Source organism: Jaculus jaculus, chromosome 16 (genome assembly GCF_020740685.1).
Source record: "Jaculus jaculus isolate mJacJac1 chromosome 16, mJacJac1.mat.Y.cur, whole genome shotgun sequence".
Lineage (NCBI taxonomy): Eukaryota > Metazoa > Chordata > Mammalia > Rodentia > Dipodidae > Jaculus > Jaculus jaculus.
The window spans coordinates 46244774-46261943 of NC_059117.1; the positions used below are offsets into that span (position 1 = coordinate 46244774).

At 40.3% G+C, this 17170-nt stretch overlaps 1 protein-coding gene across 2 annotated transcripts in view; it reads left to right on the forward strand.

Moving 5' to 3' along the window:
* Positions 1-17170, forward strand: part of Fkbp9 (FKBP prolyl isomerase 9) — a 165495-nt gene that overhangs the window by 127808 nt on the left and 20517 nt on the right. The window lies entirely within an intron of this gene.

A 17170-nucleotide genomic window follows, 5' to 3' on the forward strand; every position in this document is an offset into this window, starting at 1 on the left:
GAGATATTGTAGTACTGAACAGTCTGGTCACTTCTTTCCAGCACCATGATGCCTTCTGAGTCATCCCAAGGTTACTGCCATCTGAAAAGAGAAGATTCTCTACCAAAAGTAAGAGTAGCATTAATATGAGGGTATGAATAATAAGAGAAGTGCTTACTGGGCAGTTTGATGAGCATAGTACATACAATTAGCCAGAAGGCAGCAGATTTTACACTCCTAGGGCTCATGACTACCCCTGTTTTAAGTTTTCAGTGTCAGGGATGTATTCCCTCCCATGGAGCAGGCCTCAAGTCCAATTAGAGGGCATTTGGTTTCCACCATGACAGATGTGCCACTATTGCATCCGTTGGCTCATTTGACCTGGCTGGCCAAATATAAGGCTTGCAGTGTCCACTGTTGAGTATCTTCACTGGTGATTTCTCTTTCTCCCATTGAACTGCATGCAGAATGGCTTTTTCCAGCTTTCTGTCAGCTGGTCTACATGGAGGAGTTTATCAGCTCAGTTCCAGCAGGATTTCTCAGTGGCCTTGCAGCCCAAGTATGTGGAGTCTTCAGCAACAGGATTTAACCATCTATTCCTTGTAGGAAACCAAGGGCCTATAATGTTTTGGGGGTATCAGAGACCTCCCTAACCTACAGTTCACTGGAAGTTATGTCATCCCTGGCACTGAAAAATTTCTAGCCACAATCTATGGCCCCTGAGTGTTCCATTGTCCAAAAAAGTAGGTTTCCATATGATTTATTTATATCCTCTTAGATTTTGATTAGCTCTCCCTCCACCTTTCCTTTACTCAGTCTCTTCACCTGACCTCACTTGGTCCTTTTCACCCCTATTAATCTATTCTTCTACTTACATATATATAATACAATCCTATTAAGTACCCCCTCCGTTCCTTTCTCTTCCCTTTATGTCTCTTTTCTAGCTTACTGGCCTTTGCTTTTCTTCCTACTCACACAGAAGTCCAGTCATCTGTAGCTAGGATCCACATATGAGAGAGAACATGTGACACTTGGATTTCTGGGCTTGGTTACCTCCCTTAGTATAATCCTTTCTAGATCCACCCATTTTCCTGCAAGCCACCTGTTTTTGTTTTTATATGGCATGTAATATCAACCTATTTAACTATATAGTTCAGTAACTTTTAGTAAATTTAGTAAGCTGTGTAACTATCCCCTTAATCCTGGGAACATTTTTGTTACCCTAAGAGCCAACTTCCTTTATTACAGGGCCTGGGAAGACAGCTCAGTGGTTAAGGCGGTTGCTTGCAAAGCTTGTTAGCCTGGGCTCAGTTCTGCAGCTGCAGTCGACAGCCTCAGTTTGCTGGGATGAACTTTCTTCCAAACCAAGCACAGTTATGGAGGAGGGGATTTGTGGAAGCTTATAGATAGAGGTAAAGTTCCATAATGGAAGAAGTTGGCCCACTTTAACAGGTCTATGCAGAGAGAACTACCACCACCATCACCACATGCAAGCACACTGCTGGAACACAGCTCCAACACTCTGCATATCTTTAGGCAGGAATTCCAAATCTACCCCCACATCCTAGGGCTGGACCCCTAGGATCCACCCATAGTGACACCTCCTCCTGCCAGGCGGCTGGAGATACAAATTACAAGCTTTTATAAGCTCCTGAGTCAACTGGGCAACATCCATTCAAACCACCGCAACAACCAACCACAAAACATTTTGCAATAGCAATAGACCCTGCCTTGCATGTCCATACACAACCACATGTAAGTAAAAAAAAGTTGTACAAATGACTGAGTGTGGTGTCATAGGCCTGTAATCCCAGCATTCTGGAGGCAGAAGCAGGAGGATAAAGATCAACCTCATTGGGGAATTTGAGATCAACCTGAGCTAAACAGGAACAAAAGAAAAAAAAAAGAAAGAAAGAAAGAAAGAAACACAAATAGTATATTTTGGCTTTAGAGAAAGGAAAATACAGGGCTGAGGAGATGGCTCAGGTGGTAAGCCTCACAAGCATGGGCACCTGGATTCGGGATCCTGGCACCCATGTAAATGAGCACCGTGGCAGCACATGCCTATAGTTCCACCTGCAAGGTGAATCTGTTGCCTGAAATGGCTGACTAAACTAGTTTTTGGTTCTGTGTTTCAATAATTAAGGTGGAGAGTGATTGAAAAAGATACCCAACTCTGGACTCCACACACACATGCACTCATGTATACCACATACAGATATGCAAGTAAAAAAGAAATAAAAAAGAAAATACAAATAAGAAAAATCCAAAACTGTATCATAATTATCCCAAAGTAAACATCATTGAAAATTAATGTGGTAGGCAGAATGTTTGATGTCAATGATGTTCATGGTCTTATCCCCATAACCTCTGAATATGTTTCCTAATTACAAGAATCTTGCTTGGAGCAGTGGCTCAGTGGATAAAACACTTGCTGAACAACTCTTGAGTACCTGAGTTCTGAGTACCCCAGATTCCATATAAAAGCCAGGAGCTGTAGCAGGTTTCTGTAATCCCAGGGCACCTCCTGTGAGAAGGGAGGTGGAGAGAGAATTTCCTAGAAGATTGTAAAAGGAGTGGTGAACAATGAGAAACCCTGCCTCAACATGAGGTGGAAGATGAGGATCCACCATAAAGATGTCCTTGGAAGAGGGCCCTTATAGGAGGGACACTGGATGTAAGCCAGGAGAGAAAGTGCTGAGCTGCTATTTAGAAGAGAAGGCAGGGGCCATCCTCAAGTGTAAGTAGCCTCTGGTGGCTGGAAAAGAAGAAGCATTCTCCCCTGAAGCCTCCCAAAGGACCACATTCTGCCAATATCTTCAAATGACATCCCAATTTCTGGTCTCTAGAAATATGAGCATCAATTTACTTTTCTTTCCTCTTTCCTCCTCCCTTCCTTTCATTTCATTTCATTTCATTTGTTTGTTTGTTTGTTTGTTTTGGTTTTCCGAGGTATTGCCTCACTTTAGCTCAGGCTGACCTGGAATCCACTATGTAGTCTCGGTGGCCTCGAGCTCACGGCAATCCTCCTACCTCTGCTTCCTGAGTGCTGGGATTAAAGGTGTACCACCATGCCTGGCTCTTTTTGTTTTATTGTAGTGGTGAGGTTGGAACTCAGACCTCTCACATGCTAGAGAAGCATTCTACCACTGAGCTACACTCACAGACCAGTGTTTATTATTATTTATTTATTTATTTTTATTAGGTAGAAACTTTGTATGGGGCTAGGCATGGTGGCACATGCCTTTAATCTCAGCACTCGGGAGGCAGAGGTAGTAGGTTCTGTGAGTTTGAGGCCACCCTGAGACTACATAGTGAATTCCAGGTCAGCCAGCCTGGACTAGAACAAGACCTTACTAATTAAAACACCCCAAAAAAAAAAAAAGAGCCAGATGTGGTGGTGCATGCCTGATGCCTGTAATCCCAGTACTCAGGAGGCAGAGGTAGGAGGATTGCCTGTTGGTTCGAGGTCACCCTGAGACTACATAGTGAATTCCAGGTCAGTCTGGGCTAGAGTGAAACCCTATCTTGTTAAACCAAAAAAAGAATTAAACTTTATTGTGTATGGACTCATTATGTATTGGTACCATTTCTCTCTTCCCTGCCCCTGTTACACTGAGGGTCTCCTCAGTGGGATTGCTGGTATTCACCGTGGGGCTGTGGCTTATGAGAGCAACAATTACTCATTGTGGGCTGGGCAGTGCCTCTGGATACTCCCTCCCATTCTATAGCTCTGAAAATCTTTCCACTCCTATAAAATTCCCTGAGCCATGGTGGGTGTGTTTTAAGTCTACTTTAGTGTTCAGCTCTCAACAGCTTCTGGATTTCTGCCTTGGTATGTTTTGAGTGTCCTTCATCTGTTGCCATCACCCTGGCCCAGGTTGTCAGGCTCACCTTGGAAGCAGCGCTCTTGCTCATCTCACCAATTCCTTTGTGGTTTCACCTGGGCTCTAACTGATGTGCAAGTGGTGGCTCACGTCATGATAGGGAGTCAACTAACTTTTCTTGTCTTGTTGGTAGATTTTGATTGTCCTCAGTTTTGCTGCCTTCTGTAAAAGCAAAACAGATTCTCCAACAGAGTGAGGTCAGCATAGGTTAAAGGGAATAAGCATAGTTAATTTAGAGAGATTTTGATGGGCGTAGCCTCTCTTTTGCCTAAAGACTAGTGGGACCATCTTGTTGGAGTCCATCAACCTGGTCTCTGGGTTCTGACTTGGTTCCCAGTTCTAGCTATTGGGTTCCTTTCCACTGAGCAGGTCTCTTAGCCAATCAGAGAGCTATTGGTTACCTACCTGCCTAGTTGCCTCTATTGCACAGGGTGTACAGCTTGTTGGGCTGGTTGATTTCATATAACAGGGTCCCCAACAACAATGTTGTTGGCCATTTTTCTCCAGCAGCTCAAGCCATCAAATTTGTGCTGATTTGTTACAGCATCAGTAGCGAACTGATAAAACTGTTAAGTGAACATCTTTTTGTTCTTTCAGTTTGTGTGTTGGTTAAAACAAATGTGTGTGCTGAGTGTGGTAGTATGTATTTATAATCCTAGTGCCAAGGAGGTGGAGGCAGGAGGAGTTCAAGGCCAGCCTATTTCAAAGACAGGAAAAAAAAATGTATATATATCCCCTCCTAGCTAATATGTACAGAAAAAAAAATAGGATTTTCTTTTTGGTTTTTCAAGGTAGGATCTCATTCTAGCTCAGGCTGACCTAAAATTCACTATGTAGTCTCAGGCTGCCCTCACAGTCATAGCAATCCTCCTGCCTCTGCCTCTTGACTGCTAGGACTAAAGCCATGTGCCACCACACCTGGCTTTATAATTTCTCTTCTTACCTAATTTGTCTGTGACTATTTTCCCAATATTTTTAAGGGGCTGCATACTACTTCAAGGTATTTTCTTTCTTTCTTTCTTTCTTTCTTTCTTTCTTTCTTTCTTTCTTTCTTTCTTTCTTTCTTTCTTTTTTTTTCGAGGTAGGGTCTCACTCTAGCTCAGGCTGACCTGGAATTCATTATGTAGTCTCAGGGTAGCCTTGAACTCACAGTGATCCTCCTACCTCTGCCTCCTGAGTGCTGGGATTAAAGGTATGTGCCGCCACGCCTGGCTTGTTTTTGTATTTTGAGGCAAGGTCCCACTCTAGTCCAGGCTGACCTAGAATTCACTATGTGGTCTTAGGGTGGCCTCAAACTCATGATGCTCCTCCTATCTCTGCCTCCTGAATGCTGGGACTAAAGGTGTGTACTACCACGCCCAGCTATATTTTCTTTTTTAATTATGTTTTTCCTCATGGATTATTTTCTTACTGACTTGCTTTTGTTTTCTTAGAAATAGTTGATGAAGTATGCATTTTGCTTTTGTATTCCTTTTGCTGTTGGAATTCTGCCTGGCCTCATACTGTTTTCATGCACACTGTTGGCCTTCTCATTTCTTCTGATACATAATACTGGTCTTGGGAATTTTCCCTGTTATAGACTCCCTCATAGAGGATCTAAGAGGAATCAATTTAGTTGGAAAGTAGAGTGAGCCACAGCAAAAACATTTTTTTCTCCTTTCCTTAAACTTCTGATTTACTAAGCCAGAAGAGATAAGAGTATAAGGGCTGGAGCCAGGTGATATGGCACACACACTTAGGAGACAGGTAGAGGGATCCGTAGTTCACAGTCATCTTTAGCTACACAGTGATCTTGAGGACAGCTAGCTGCATGAGGTCATGTCTTAAAATGAAAACAAGGGGTTGAAGAGATGGCTCAGTGGTTAAAATGCTTGTCTACATAGTAACCACATAAAACCAGATGCATGCGTCTGGAGTTTCATGGTGGCTAGAGATCCTGTTATACCCATTCTCTCTAAGTCAGATAAATTAAAAAAAAAAAAAAAGAAAACAAAACAAAAATAAAAAGGACTTTGGATGCCATGGGTTCCACTCCTAATATTTAAAAAAAAAACAATAGCCAACAACAGAGTTGGGCATGGTGGGACACACCTTTAATCCCAGCACTTGGGAGGCTGAGTTAGGAGGATCTCTGTGAATTCAGGGCAAGCTTGAATTCCAACCTGGGCTACAAAGTGAGTTCCAGGTTAGCCTGGGCTAAAGTGAGATCCTGCTTCCAAACAAAACAAAAGAAAACCAAAAAGAATGAGTAGGCCTTGTTTCATGTCCAGTTTAGTGTCTTAATGCTATTGTTTTATGTCAGTTTCTAAGTATGGTCAAATATCTATAGAAACAAAGTTTCTGGATCATCTTATTTCATTATGAATTGAAAACTAATCCTTATTTTCTCTGAAAAGAATGCATTGATGGTAATCTTTTGCTTAAAACATTCTTTCGGCCAGGTATGGTGGCACATGCCTTTAATCCCAGCACTTGGGATTCAAAGGTAGAAGTATCACTTGTGAGTCCAGCCTGAGATTACAGAATGTATTCCAGGTCACCCTGAACTAGAGTGAGACCCACCTTGGAAACAAAGAAAGTTCTTTCTGGGCTGGGTTTGGGGGTACATGTCTTTAATCCCAGCACTTGGACTCCCAAGCAGAAGTAGTAAGATTGCTGTGAGTTCACAGCTATCTTGGAACTGCAGAATGAGTTCCAGGTTAGCCTGGGCTAGAGAGAGGCACTACATTGAAAAAGCAAACAACAACAAAACTAAGAAAATATCCAAAGACTCATAATTTTTACTTTTGTGTTTTATTTATTTATTTGGAAGCAGAGAGAGAGAGAGAGAAAGAGGGGGGTAAGCACACCAGGCCCTCTAGCTGTTGTAAACAAACTCCAGATGTATGTGCCACCTTGTGTATCTGACTTTATGTGGGTACTGGGGAATCAAACCTGGGTTGTTAGGCTTTGCAAGCAAGCTCCTTAATTGCTGAGCCATCTCTGCAGCCCAAGACTCATAAATTTTGCAAGCATATGTGCTCCATCCTGAATCATATGCTGTGGTAAGAGAAGTACCCTGATTTGTAAAACCCAGGGCAGGTTCTGACTGTGCCCTCTCTGCATGAGCACTCATGGCCACTTTGTGAGTTTGCATAGGATCTCATGCTGATTTTGGTAGGACTGGCCCAGGAAGTATAAGGATGTAAAATGTGAGTTGCTTATGGCTTTCTTTTAGCATGCCAGAGGGTTCGGTAAGTATTTGTGGCAGGGATGAATTGCTGGGCATTTTATATTGCTAAAAACCTCTATCAACATTTATTTGATTGTAGCCATTTCCTCTATAGGATTGGCTATAAGTTTGAAGCAAGCCTGGGCCTACAGAGTGAGTTCCAGGTCAGAAGATGGGTAGACACTTTGAAAAAGTTCCAGGCTTATTCCATAAGGATAGCCCTGGAATTTTTTTTTTTTTTGTCTTTTTTTTAATCTTTTCACAATTTTTATTAACATTTCCCATGATTATAAAAAATATCCCATGGTAATACCCTCCTTTCCCCCCCCCCCACTTTGGCCTTTGAAATTCCATTCTCCATCATATCCCCTCCCCATCTCAATCATTGTACTTACATATATACAATACCAACCTATTAAGTACCCTCTTCCCTTCCTTCCTCTTCCCCTTATATCTCCTTTTTAACTTCCTGGCCTCTGCTACTAAGTATTTTCATTCTCATGCAGAAGCCCAATCATCTGTAGCTAGGATCCACATATGAGGGAGAACATGTGGCGCTTGGCCTTCTGGGCCTGGGTTACCTCACTTAGTATAATCCTTTCCAGATCCATCCATTTTTCTGCAAATTTCATAACTTCATTTTTCTTTACCGCTGAGTAGAACTTCATTGTATAAATGTGCCACATCTTCATTATCCACTCATGAGTTGAGGGACATCTAGGTTGGTTCCATTTCCCAGCTATTATAAATTGAGCAGCAATAAAGATGGTTGAGCACATACTTCTAAGGTAATGAGATGAGTCCTTTGGATATATGCCTAGGAGTGCTATAGCTGGGTCATATGGTAGATCAATCTTTAGCTGTTTTAGGAGGCTCCACACTGATTTCCACAATGGCTGGACCAGATTGCATTCCCACCAGCATAGAAGCGTTCTTTTTCTGCATTCTTGCCAGTATTTATTGTCATGTTTTCTTCATGATAGCCATTCTGGCATTTCCCTGATAGCTAAGGATGTAGAACATATTTTTAGATGTTTATAGTCCATTTGTATTTCTTTTGAGAACTCTCTATTTAGATCCATACCCTATTTAATTTAAATTTGTTTTACTTTATTTATTTTCAAGCAGAAAGACACACAGAGAGAAAAGATAAAGAGAGAATGGGCATATCAGGGCCTCTAGCTATTGTAGACGCACTCCATTTGCATGTGCCCATGTGCCTCTGGCTTATGTGGGTTATGTGGGAATTGAACCAGGGTACTTTGGCTTCACAGGTAAGCTCCTTAACTGCTAAGCCATTTCTCCATCCTACATAGCCCATTTTTAATTTTTTTTGATTCAATGTTACTTGGTTTTTGAGTTCTTTGTATATCTTGGATATTAATCCTCTATCAGATGTATAACTGGCAAAGATTTTCTCCCATTCTGTAGATTGCCTCTTTGCTCTATTTTTTTAAAAATTTTTTTTGTTCATTATTTATTTATTTATTTGAAAGTGACAGAGAGAGAGGGAGAGAAAGAGACAGATAGAGAGGGAATGGGCGCACCAGGGCTTCCAGCCACTGCAAACGAACTCCAGACGCGTGCGCCCCCTTGTGCATCTGGCTAACATGGGTCCTGGGGAAACGAGCCTCAAACCGGGGTCCTTAGGCTTCACAGGCAAGCGCTTAACCGCTAATCCATCTCTCCAGCCCCCTCTTTGCTCTATTAACAGTGTGCTTTGCTGTACAAAAGCTTTGTAATTTCATGAGGTCCCAGTGATTGATTAGTGGTTTTGTTTTATGAGCAACTGGGGTTATATTCAGAAAGTCATTGCATATGCCAGTATGTTAAAGGGTTTCTCCTACTTTTTCTTCTAGTAAGTTTCCCAGTTTCAGGTCTTATAGCAAGGACTTTGATCGACTTGGGCTTTTCTTGTTCATGGAGAGATAAGGATCCACCCTGGGTTATAATTAGTTACAATTCAACATGGGCTAGAGTAAGATCTTGCTCCCAAAACAGAAAAAGGGGGGAAAATAGCCCAAATTAGGTACGATAAATTAAGAAATATCAAAAGTGACAAAAGTTAATTCCAACACACAGTTTATTTATAAATGGCACAGTAAGGGCCAGGTGTGGTAGGTACCATTAATTCCAGCACTTAGGAGGCTGAGGTAGTAGGATCGCTGTTTGAGGATACCCTGAGATTACAGAGTGAATTCCAGGTCAGATTGGGGTACAGCAAAACTCTACCTTGAAAAAAGAAAACAACAACAAAAAATAAGAAGGCAAAGTAAGTCTGGGTGTGGTGGTGCAAGCCTTTAATTCTAGCACTCAGGAGTGTGAGGTACGAGGATCACTGAGTTTGAGGCCACCCAGAGACTACAGAGTAAATTTCAGGTCACTCTGGGCTAGAGCAAAATCCTATCTTGAACAAACAAAAAACAAAACAAACAAAAAGAAATTGCAAAATACACTAAAAGCACATCAATCAAATCTAGCACATCAGTGTTTTTGTCTTAGTGCTCTTTCCCTCCAAGAGATTCTTTATTTTATTTTATTTTATTTTATTTTATTTTATTTTATTTTATTTTATTTTATTTTATTTTATTTTATTTATTTGAGAGCGACAGACACAGAGAGAAAGACAGATAGAGGGAGAGAGAGAGAATGGGCACGCCAGGGCTTCCAGCCTCTGCAAACGAACTCCAGACGCGTGCGCCCCCTTGTGCATCTGGCTAACGTGAGACCTGGGGAACCGAGCCTCGAACCGGGGTCCTTAGGCTTCACAGGCAAGCGCTTAACCGCTAAGCCACCTCTCCAGCCCAAGAGATTCTTTTCTTTAGCAGCCTGCCCTCATTTAGAAAGTGAAACTAGCACTTCCAGTGTAGGCCTATATACCCAACTTTGGGGGATGTATTCCCCCAGGTAAAGCAGCTCAGTTGTAAACCAACTTTTTGGGATGACTTCGGTCTCTCTCACCTACATTGAGTGTGAAACTGGTTTCCTCTTTGGCTCACCATGTGCTCTGTTCACCTGGTTAGGTAGGTTGGTTCTTTAGGTCATACTGGAAGAATTCTTATGAAAATGGAGTAACTCCTTCTTCACTGGCTAAGGGGAAAGAGAGAGAGGGAGGGAGAGAGAGGGAGGGAGAGGGAGGGAGGGAGGGAGAGAATGGGCACACCAGGGCCTCTAGACACTGAAAATGACCTCCAGACGCATGTGCCATTTTGTGCATCTGGTTTACATGGGTCCTGGGGAATCAAACCTGAGTCCTTTGGCTTCACAGGCAAGCACCTTAATTGCTAAGCCATCTCTCCAGCCCCTCCTTCTTATTCGTAATCCACAGATAGCTTTGTGAAAATCAGAGCAAGATGAAGAGTTTTGTGATACCCTGTCTTAAGGCTCAACATCTAGTCTCTGTTTTTGCAGCAGTCCCAGAAACTACATCTGTCTATCCATCAATGATGCATTAAATGCAAATGTTCCATAAAAAGATGCATTAAATATTTTCATGATCATGTATTGCTTAGGTGTGATAGACTCATTAGAGAAGAAGACAAACAAAACTCCCTGTCCACATGTATCTTAGATTCTTGTTGATGTCATCATTAGTGCATATTTATGCCTTAGTGTTTAGCAGGGCCCTGGGAGATTGACCTACATAAACTTCCTAGAAGCTGACAAACATATGATGCTAAGTCCAGTCCTTACTTGAGTGGGTATGAGCCAACCTCTTGACTGCTCAGAATGCTTGTGCCTGCAATAGTCAGATCCAGAGTATTTGACATGCTGGTGGCAGATGCTCTACCCTCCTCCATTTACTCTGGTAAAGGCACTGCCTCCCATGCATTGTAAAGAAGAAATTCTATTTATACCAACCAAGTGTATGTCTTTGTACTTATATCCAAGAAATATCTGCTGTTCCTTAAGCATTGTGGCCCTTGGAAAACTTTTTTAAAAAAAACTAAGTATCTGAGCAGGGCATGGTGGTGCACACCTTTGAAACCAGCACAAGGGAGGCAGAGGTAAGAGGATTGCTGTGAATTGGAGGCCAATCTGGAATCACAGAGTGAGTTCCAAGCCAGTCTGGGCTCGAGTGAGACACTACCTCAAAAACAAATGAACATATTGGCAAACAAAATACAAGAATATATCAGAAAGATCATTCACCCTGACCAAGTAGGCTTTATCCCAGAGATGTAGGGATGGTTCAATATACGAAAATCTGTAAATGTAATACATCATATAAATGGATTGAAGGACAAAAATCACATGACCATCTCATTAGACGGAGAGAAAGCATTTGACAAAATACAACATCCCTTCATGATAAAAGTCCTACAGAGACTGGGAATAGAAGGAACATATCTCTATATAATAAAGGCTATTTATGACAAGCCTACAGCCAACATACTACTAAATGGGGAAAAACTAGAAGTTTTTCCACTAAAATCAGAAACAAGACAAGGGTGTCCACTGTCCCCACTTTTATTTAATATAGTTCTGGAAGTCTTGGCCATAGCAATAAGACAAGAGACACATATAAAAGGAATACAAATTGGAAAGGAAGAGATCAAGTTATCATTATTTGCAGATGACATGATTCTATACATAAAGGACCCTAAAGACTGTACTAGCAAACTGTTAGAGCTGATCAAAACCTACAGCCATGTAGCAGGATACAAAATAAATATACAGAAATCAGTAGCCTTCATATATGCTAACAACAAATACACAGAGGATGAAATCAGAGAATCACTCCCATTCACAATTGCATCAAAAAAATAAATAAATAAAGTACCTTGGAAAAACCTAAGCAAGGAAGTAAAGAATCTCTACAATGAGAACTTTAAAACACTCAAGCGATAAATTGCAGAAGACACTAGGAAATGGAGAAACATCCCTTGTTCCTGGATTGGAAGAATCAATATTGTGAAAATGGCAATCTTACCAAAAGCAATCTACACATTTAATGCAATCCCCATCAAAATTCCAAAAAAAAAAATCCAAAAATTCATTTGGAATCACAAAAAACCTCGAATATCTAAAATAGTACTGAGCAACAAAAATAAGGCTGGTGGTATCACTATACCTGATTTTAACCTATATTACAGAGCCACAGTAACAAAAACAGCATGGTACTGGCACAAAAACAGACATGTAGATCAGTGGAACAGAATAGAGGACCCAGATGTAAGTCCAAGTAGCTATAGCCACCTGATATTTGATAAAAATGCCAAAAATACTCATTGGAGAAAAGACAGCCTTTTTGGCAAATGGTGTTGGGAAAACTGGATATGTATCTGTAGAAGGATGAAAATAGATCCTTCTATCTCTTCATGTATAAGAATTAAGTCCAAATGGTTTAAAGACCTTAACATCAGACCTGAAACTCTAAAACTGATAGAGGAAAAAGTAGGGGAAACCCTTCAACATATTGGTCTTGGCAAAGACTTTCTGAACACAACCCCAATTGCTTAAGCTATAAAACCACAGATTAATCACTGGAACCTCATGAAATTACAAAGATTTTGCACTGCAAAGAACACTAAAGAGGCAACCTACAGAATGGGAAAAAATCTTCGCCAGCTATATATCTGATAGGGGATTAATATCTAGGATATACACAGAACTTTAAAAGTTAACTAATAAGGAATCAAACAAGCCAATCAAAAAATGGGCTATGGAGCTAAATAGAGAGTTCTCAAAGGAAGAAATACGAATGGCATATAAGCATCTAAAAAATGTTCTACGTCACTACTCATCAGGGAAATGCAGATTAAAACTACATTAGATTCAATCTCACTTCTGTCAGATTGGCCACCATCATGAAAACAAATGATCATAAATGTTGGTGGGGATGTGGAAAAAGAGGACCCCTTCTACACTGTTGGTGGGAATGCAATCTGGTCCAGCCATTGTGGAAATTAGTGTGGAGGTTCCTAAAACAGCTAAAGATTGATCTATCATATGACCAAGCTATAGCAGTCCTAGGCATATATCCAAAGGACTCATCTCATTTCCTTAGAAGTATGTGCTCAACCATGTTTATTGCTGCTCAATTTATAATAGTTGGGAAATGGAACCAGCCTAGATGTCCCTCGACTGATGAGTGGATAATGAAGATATGGCACATTTATACAATGGAGGTCTACTCAGCGGTAAAGAAAAATAAAGTTATGAAATTTGCAGAAAAATGGATGGATCTGGAAAGGATTATACTAAGTGAGGTAACCCAGGCCCAGAAAGCCAAGCGCCACATGTTCTCCCTCATATGTAGATCCTAGCTACAGATGATTGGGCTTCTGTGTGAGAAGGAAAAAACTCAGTAGTAGAGGCCAGTAAGTTAAAAATGAGATATAAGGGGAAGAGGAAGGAAGGGAGGAGGGTACTTAATAGGTTGGTATTGTATATATGTACGTACAATGATTGAGATGGGGAGGGGATATGATGGAGAATGGAATTTCAAAGGGGAAAGTTGGGGGGGAGGGTACTACCATGGGATATTTTTTATAATCATGAAAAATGTTAATAAAAATTGAGAAAAAAAAAACAAAGAAAAAGTAAAGTACCTGGTGTCTCTCAAGTCCAGAGTTTCTGGAATGCTGGTGAAGATGGCAGATGAAGATCATCTTTAGAAAGTGTCTAGCCCTGTATATTTTTCAGCTGCAACTGTATGAGAGACTACAACCATTGAGACTGGACCAGCTGATTTGCATTGGGACAGCAGAGTCTTTTGAAGGGATCTGAATGCTGAGAGGGTGTCCTGTTTTTCAAAGTCTGCTTTACTCCCCCCTGGATTAACAAATTGCCACCCCACCTGGTATTATGGATTATAAGAAATGCAGGAAAGATAGAGTCATTGAATTGTATTGATTGAATATTTCTTTACTATGACCAGTGCCATCTACTGATTTTGTTTTGCCTTGTTCTTCTTTTTCCAAGGCTTTAAGGTGAAGCATTAGGTCATTTACTTGCAACCTTTTTAATTTCTTAATATAGGCACTTAAAGCTATAAATTTACCTCTTAGGACTGCCTTCATTGTGTCCCAAGGATTTTGGTATGTTTTGTTCTCATTATCGTTTGACTCTGAATTTTTTGATTTCCTTCTTGATTTCTTCACTTAGTAGTGTATTGTTTAGTTCCATGATTTTGTGTACACTCTATAGCTTTTCCTGCTATTGGTTTGTAGTTCGATTCCATTGTGGTCAGATAGAATGCAAGGAATTATTTCAATTTTCCTGTATTTGTTAAGATTTGCTTTGTGTCCTAATATATGGTCTATTTTAGAGAATGTTCCATGTGCTGCTGAAAAGAATGTATATTCTACAGCATTTGGATGAAATGTCCTGTATATATCTGTTAGGTCCATTCCTTCTATGACCTCATTTAGTCCAGATGCCTCTCTGTTTATTTTTTCCCAGGATGACCTGTCAATTGATGAGAGTAGGGTGTTAAAGTCAGCCACCAGCACTGTGTTTGGTGTTATCTGTGACCTTAGTTCTAATAGCATTTGTTTGATGCCCCCATGTTAGGTGCATATATTTTTAGGATTGTAATGTCCTGTTGGAGTGTGCCCTTAATCAATATAAAGTGGCCCTCCTTATCTCTCTTAACTAATGTTGGACTGAAGTCTACCTTGTCAGGTATTAGGATAGCAGCCCCTGCTTGATTTCTAGGCCCATTTGCTTCAAACACCATTTTCCAACCTTTCACCCTAAGATAATGTCCATCCTTTGTAGAAAGATGGGTTTCATGGAGGCAACACATTGTAGGATCCTGCTTTTTAATCCTGTCTGCAAACCTGTGTCTTTTGGTTGGGGCATTGAGGCTGTTGATATTAAGAGATATTATTGAAAGGTGTGTATTTTTGTTTGCCATTTTTTTGTAGTTCTTCTGGTTCTACTTTTGCTCTGTTGTGTTAACTAGTACTTGAGTATTGTTTGTTTTTTTCCGGTTCCTTATATGTGTGCTTTTCTTTCTCTTCAGCGTGGAAGATTCTTTCAAATATTTTCTGTAGAGCTGGTTTTGTCTTCAAATGCTCCTTTAGCCTGTTTTTGTCATGGAATGTCCTTATTTCTCTGTCTATTTTAATGGATAGCTTTGCAGGATGAAGTAACCTTGGTTGACCATTATTATCTTTCAGAACTTGGAATACATCACTCCACGCCCTTCTCACTTTTAAAGTTTGTGTTGAGTAATCTGCTGTAATCCTGATGGGCTTGCCTTTGTAGGTAACTTGATTTTTCTCTCTGACTGCTTTCAATATTTTTTCTTTGGTTTGTGCATTTGGTAGTTTGATTATAATATGGCGAGGAGAGGTTCTTTCCAGGTTTTGTCTGGTTGGTATTCTAAAGGATTCCTGTATCTGCAGCTCTTTCCCAATTTGGGGGAAGTTTTCTTATATGATTTAGTTGAAGATGCCTACTATGCTTTTGCAGTGAAATTCTTCTCCTTCTAGTATACCCTGAATTCTTATGTTTGAGCTTTTCATAGTGTCCTGAATATCTTGAAATTCCCATTCATACTTTACTATAAGTTTGTCTTTCTCTTTGTTGGACTGTATTAGATCTGCTACCTGGTCTTCTAGCTTAGATATTATGTCCTCTTCTTCATCCATTCAACTGGTGAGATTTTCTACAGAGTTTTTTATTTCATTAACTGTGTTCTTCATTGCTAGTAATTCTGACTGGTTTTTCTTTATTATTTCTATTTCCTTATTTATGTCTTGTATTGACCTCTTTATTTCATTATATTGGTGTCTTGTGTCTTCTTTGATTCCTTTGACTTCCTCTTTGATTCCTTTGATTTCTTCTTTGATTTCCTCCATTCCTTTTATTTCTTCTTTGACTTCTTTGAACATATTTACAATCATTCTTTTGAAATCTTTCTCAGGCATTTTCTCTAACTTGTTCTCACTGGAGGTAATTTCTGATGTATTAATACTTTTTGGTGGATTTATATAGCCTTGATTTTTGGTGTTTCTTTTGTTATAATGTATATATTTTGCATCTTGGATTAAGTTAATGCTTGGATTTTCTAGGTAGCTGGGCATTATTAGATGTATCAATCAATATGATGTTACATATCTTCAGATTAGGATCTTAAGGTGCTCTTAAGACTCTCAGAGTTTCTACAATACTGAACCTAGGTGTTGGGTTTGCCTGCTATGTGAGTATTCAAGTAGGCTGAGTGGAACAAAATACAGATGGATTCTAAAATTAACTAAACAATGTATACATTCAATAAAAACAGCACAGAATATTTATGCAAGTGTATTATGACAACCAGATCCTCTATCAACAAGGAGGTTAAGATTTCTGTTTTTTGTTGAGGCTTCCAAGTCAGCTTGTGACCAAGTGAGACCCTTCCCTAATGTATAACAGAAGAGGAAACAAAGCCACTATAAATCAAGAAGCAACAAATAACAAGCCCAAAATGTAGCTTATTTAAGAATGTCAAATCTGGGCTGGAGAGATGGCTTAGCGGTTAAGCGCTTGCCTGTGAAGCCTAAGGACCCCGGTTCGAGGCTCGGTTCCCCAGGTCCCACGTTAGCCAGATGCACAAGGGGGCGCACGCGTCTGGAGTTCGTTTGCAGAGGCTGGAAGCCCTTGCGCGCCCATTCTCTCTCTCCCCCTCTATCTGTCTTTCTCTCTGTGTCTGTTGCTCTCAAATAAATAAATAAATAATTTAAGAATGTCAAATCTGACCATCTATCAGACTTAACATATAATTTATCCTGATATGGATATGATTGTCTTAATGCTGTTTGGTTTTGAACAGGTTAGTTTTCTAGTTTTTTGTTTGTTTTCAGTGCCAGGGCCTTGCACATCCTTAGTAAATGCTTTACCTCCAAGCTATATCCTTAGTCTTGAATTGGCTTTTTTATTTCTTATTTGCAAATGGTAGTGATAAAACTATATACATTCTTGAATGTGTATAACACTATTTAAAAGAATTTTGGGGCTGGAGAGATGTCCAGTGGTTAACGTGCTTGCCCATAAAGCCTAACAACCCAGGTTAGATTCCCCAGTACCCCTGTAGAGCCAGATGCACAAAGTGGCACATGTGTGTGGAGTTTGTAGTTGCTGGAGTCCCTGGCATGCCCTC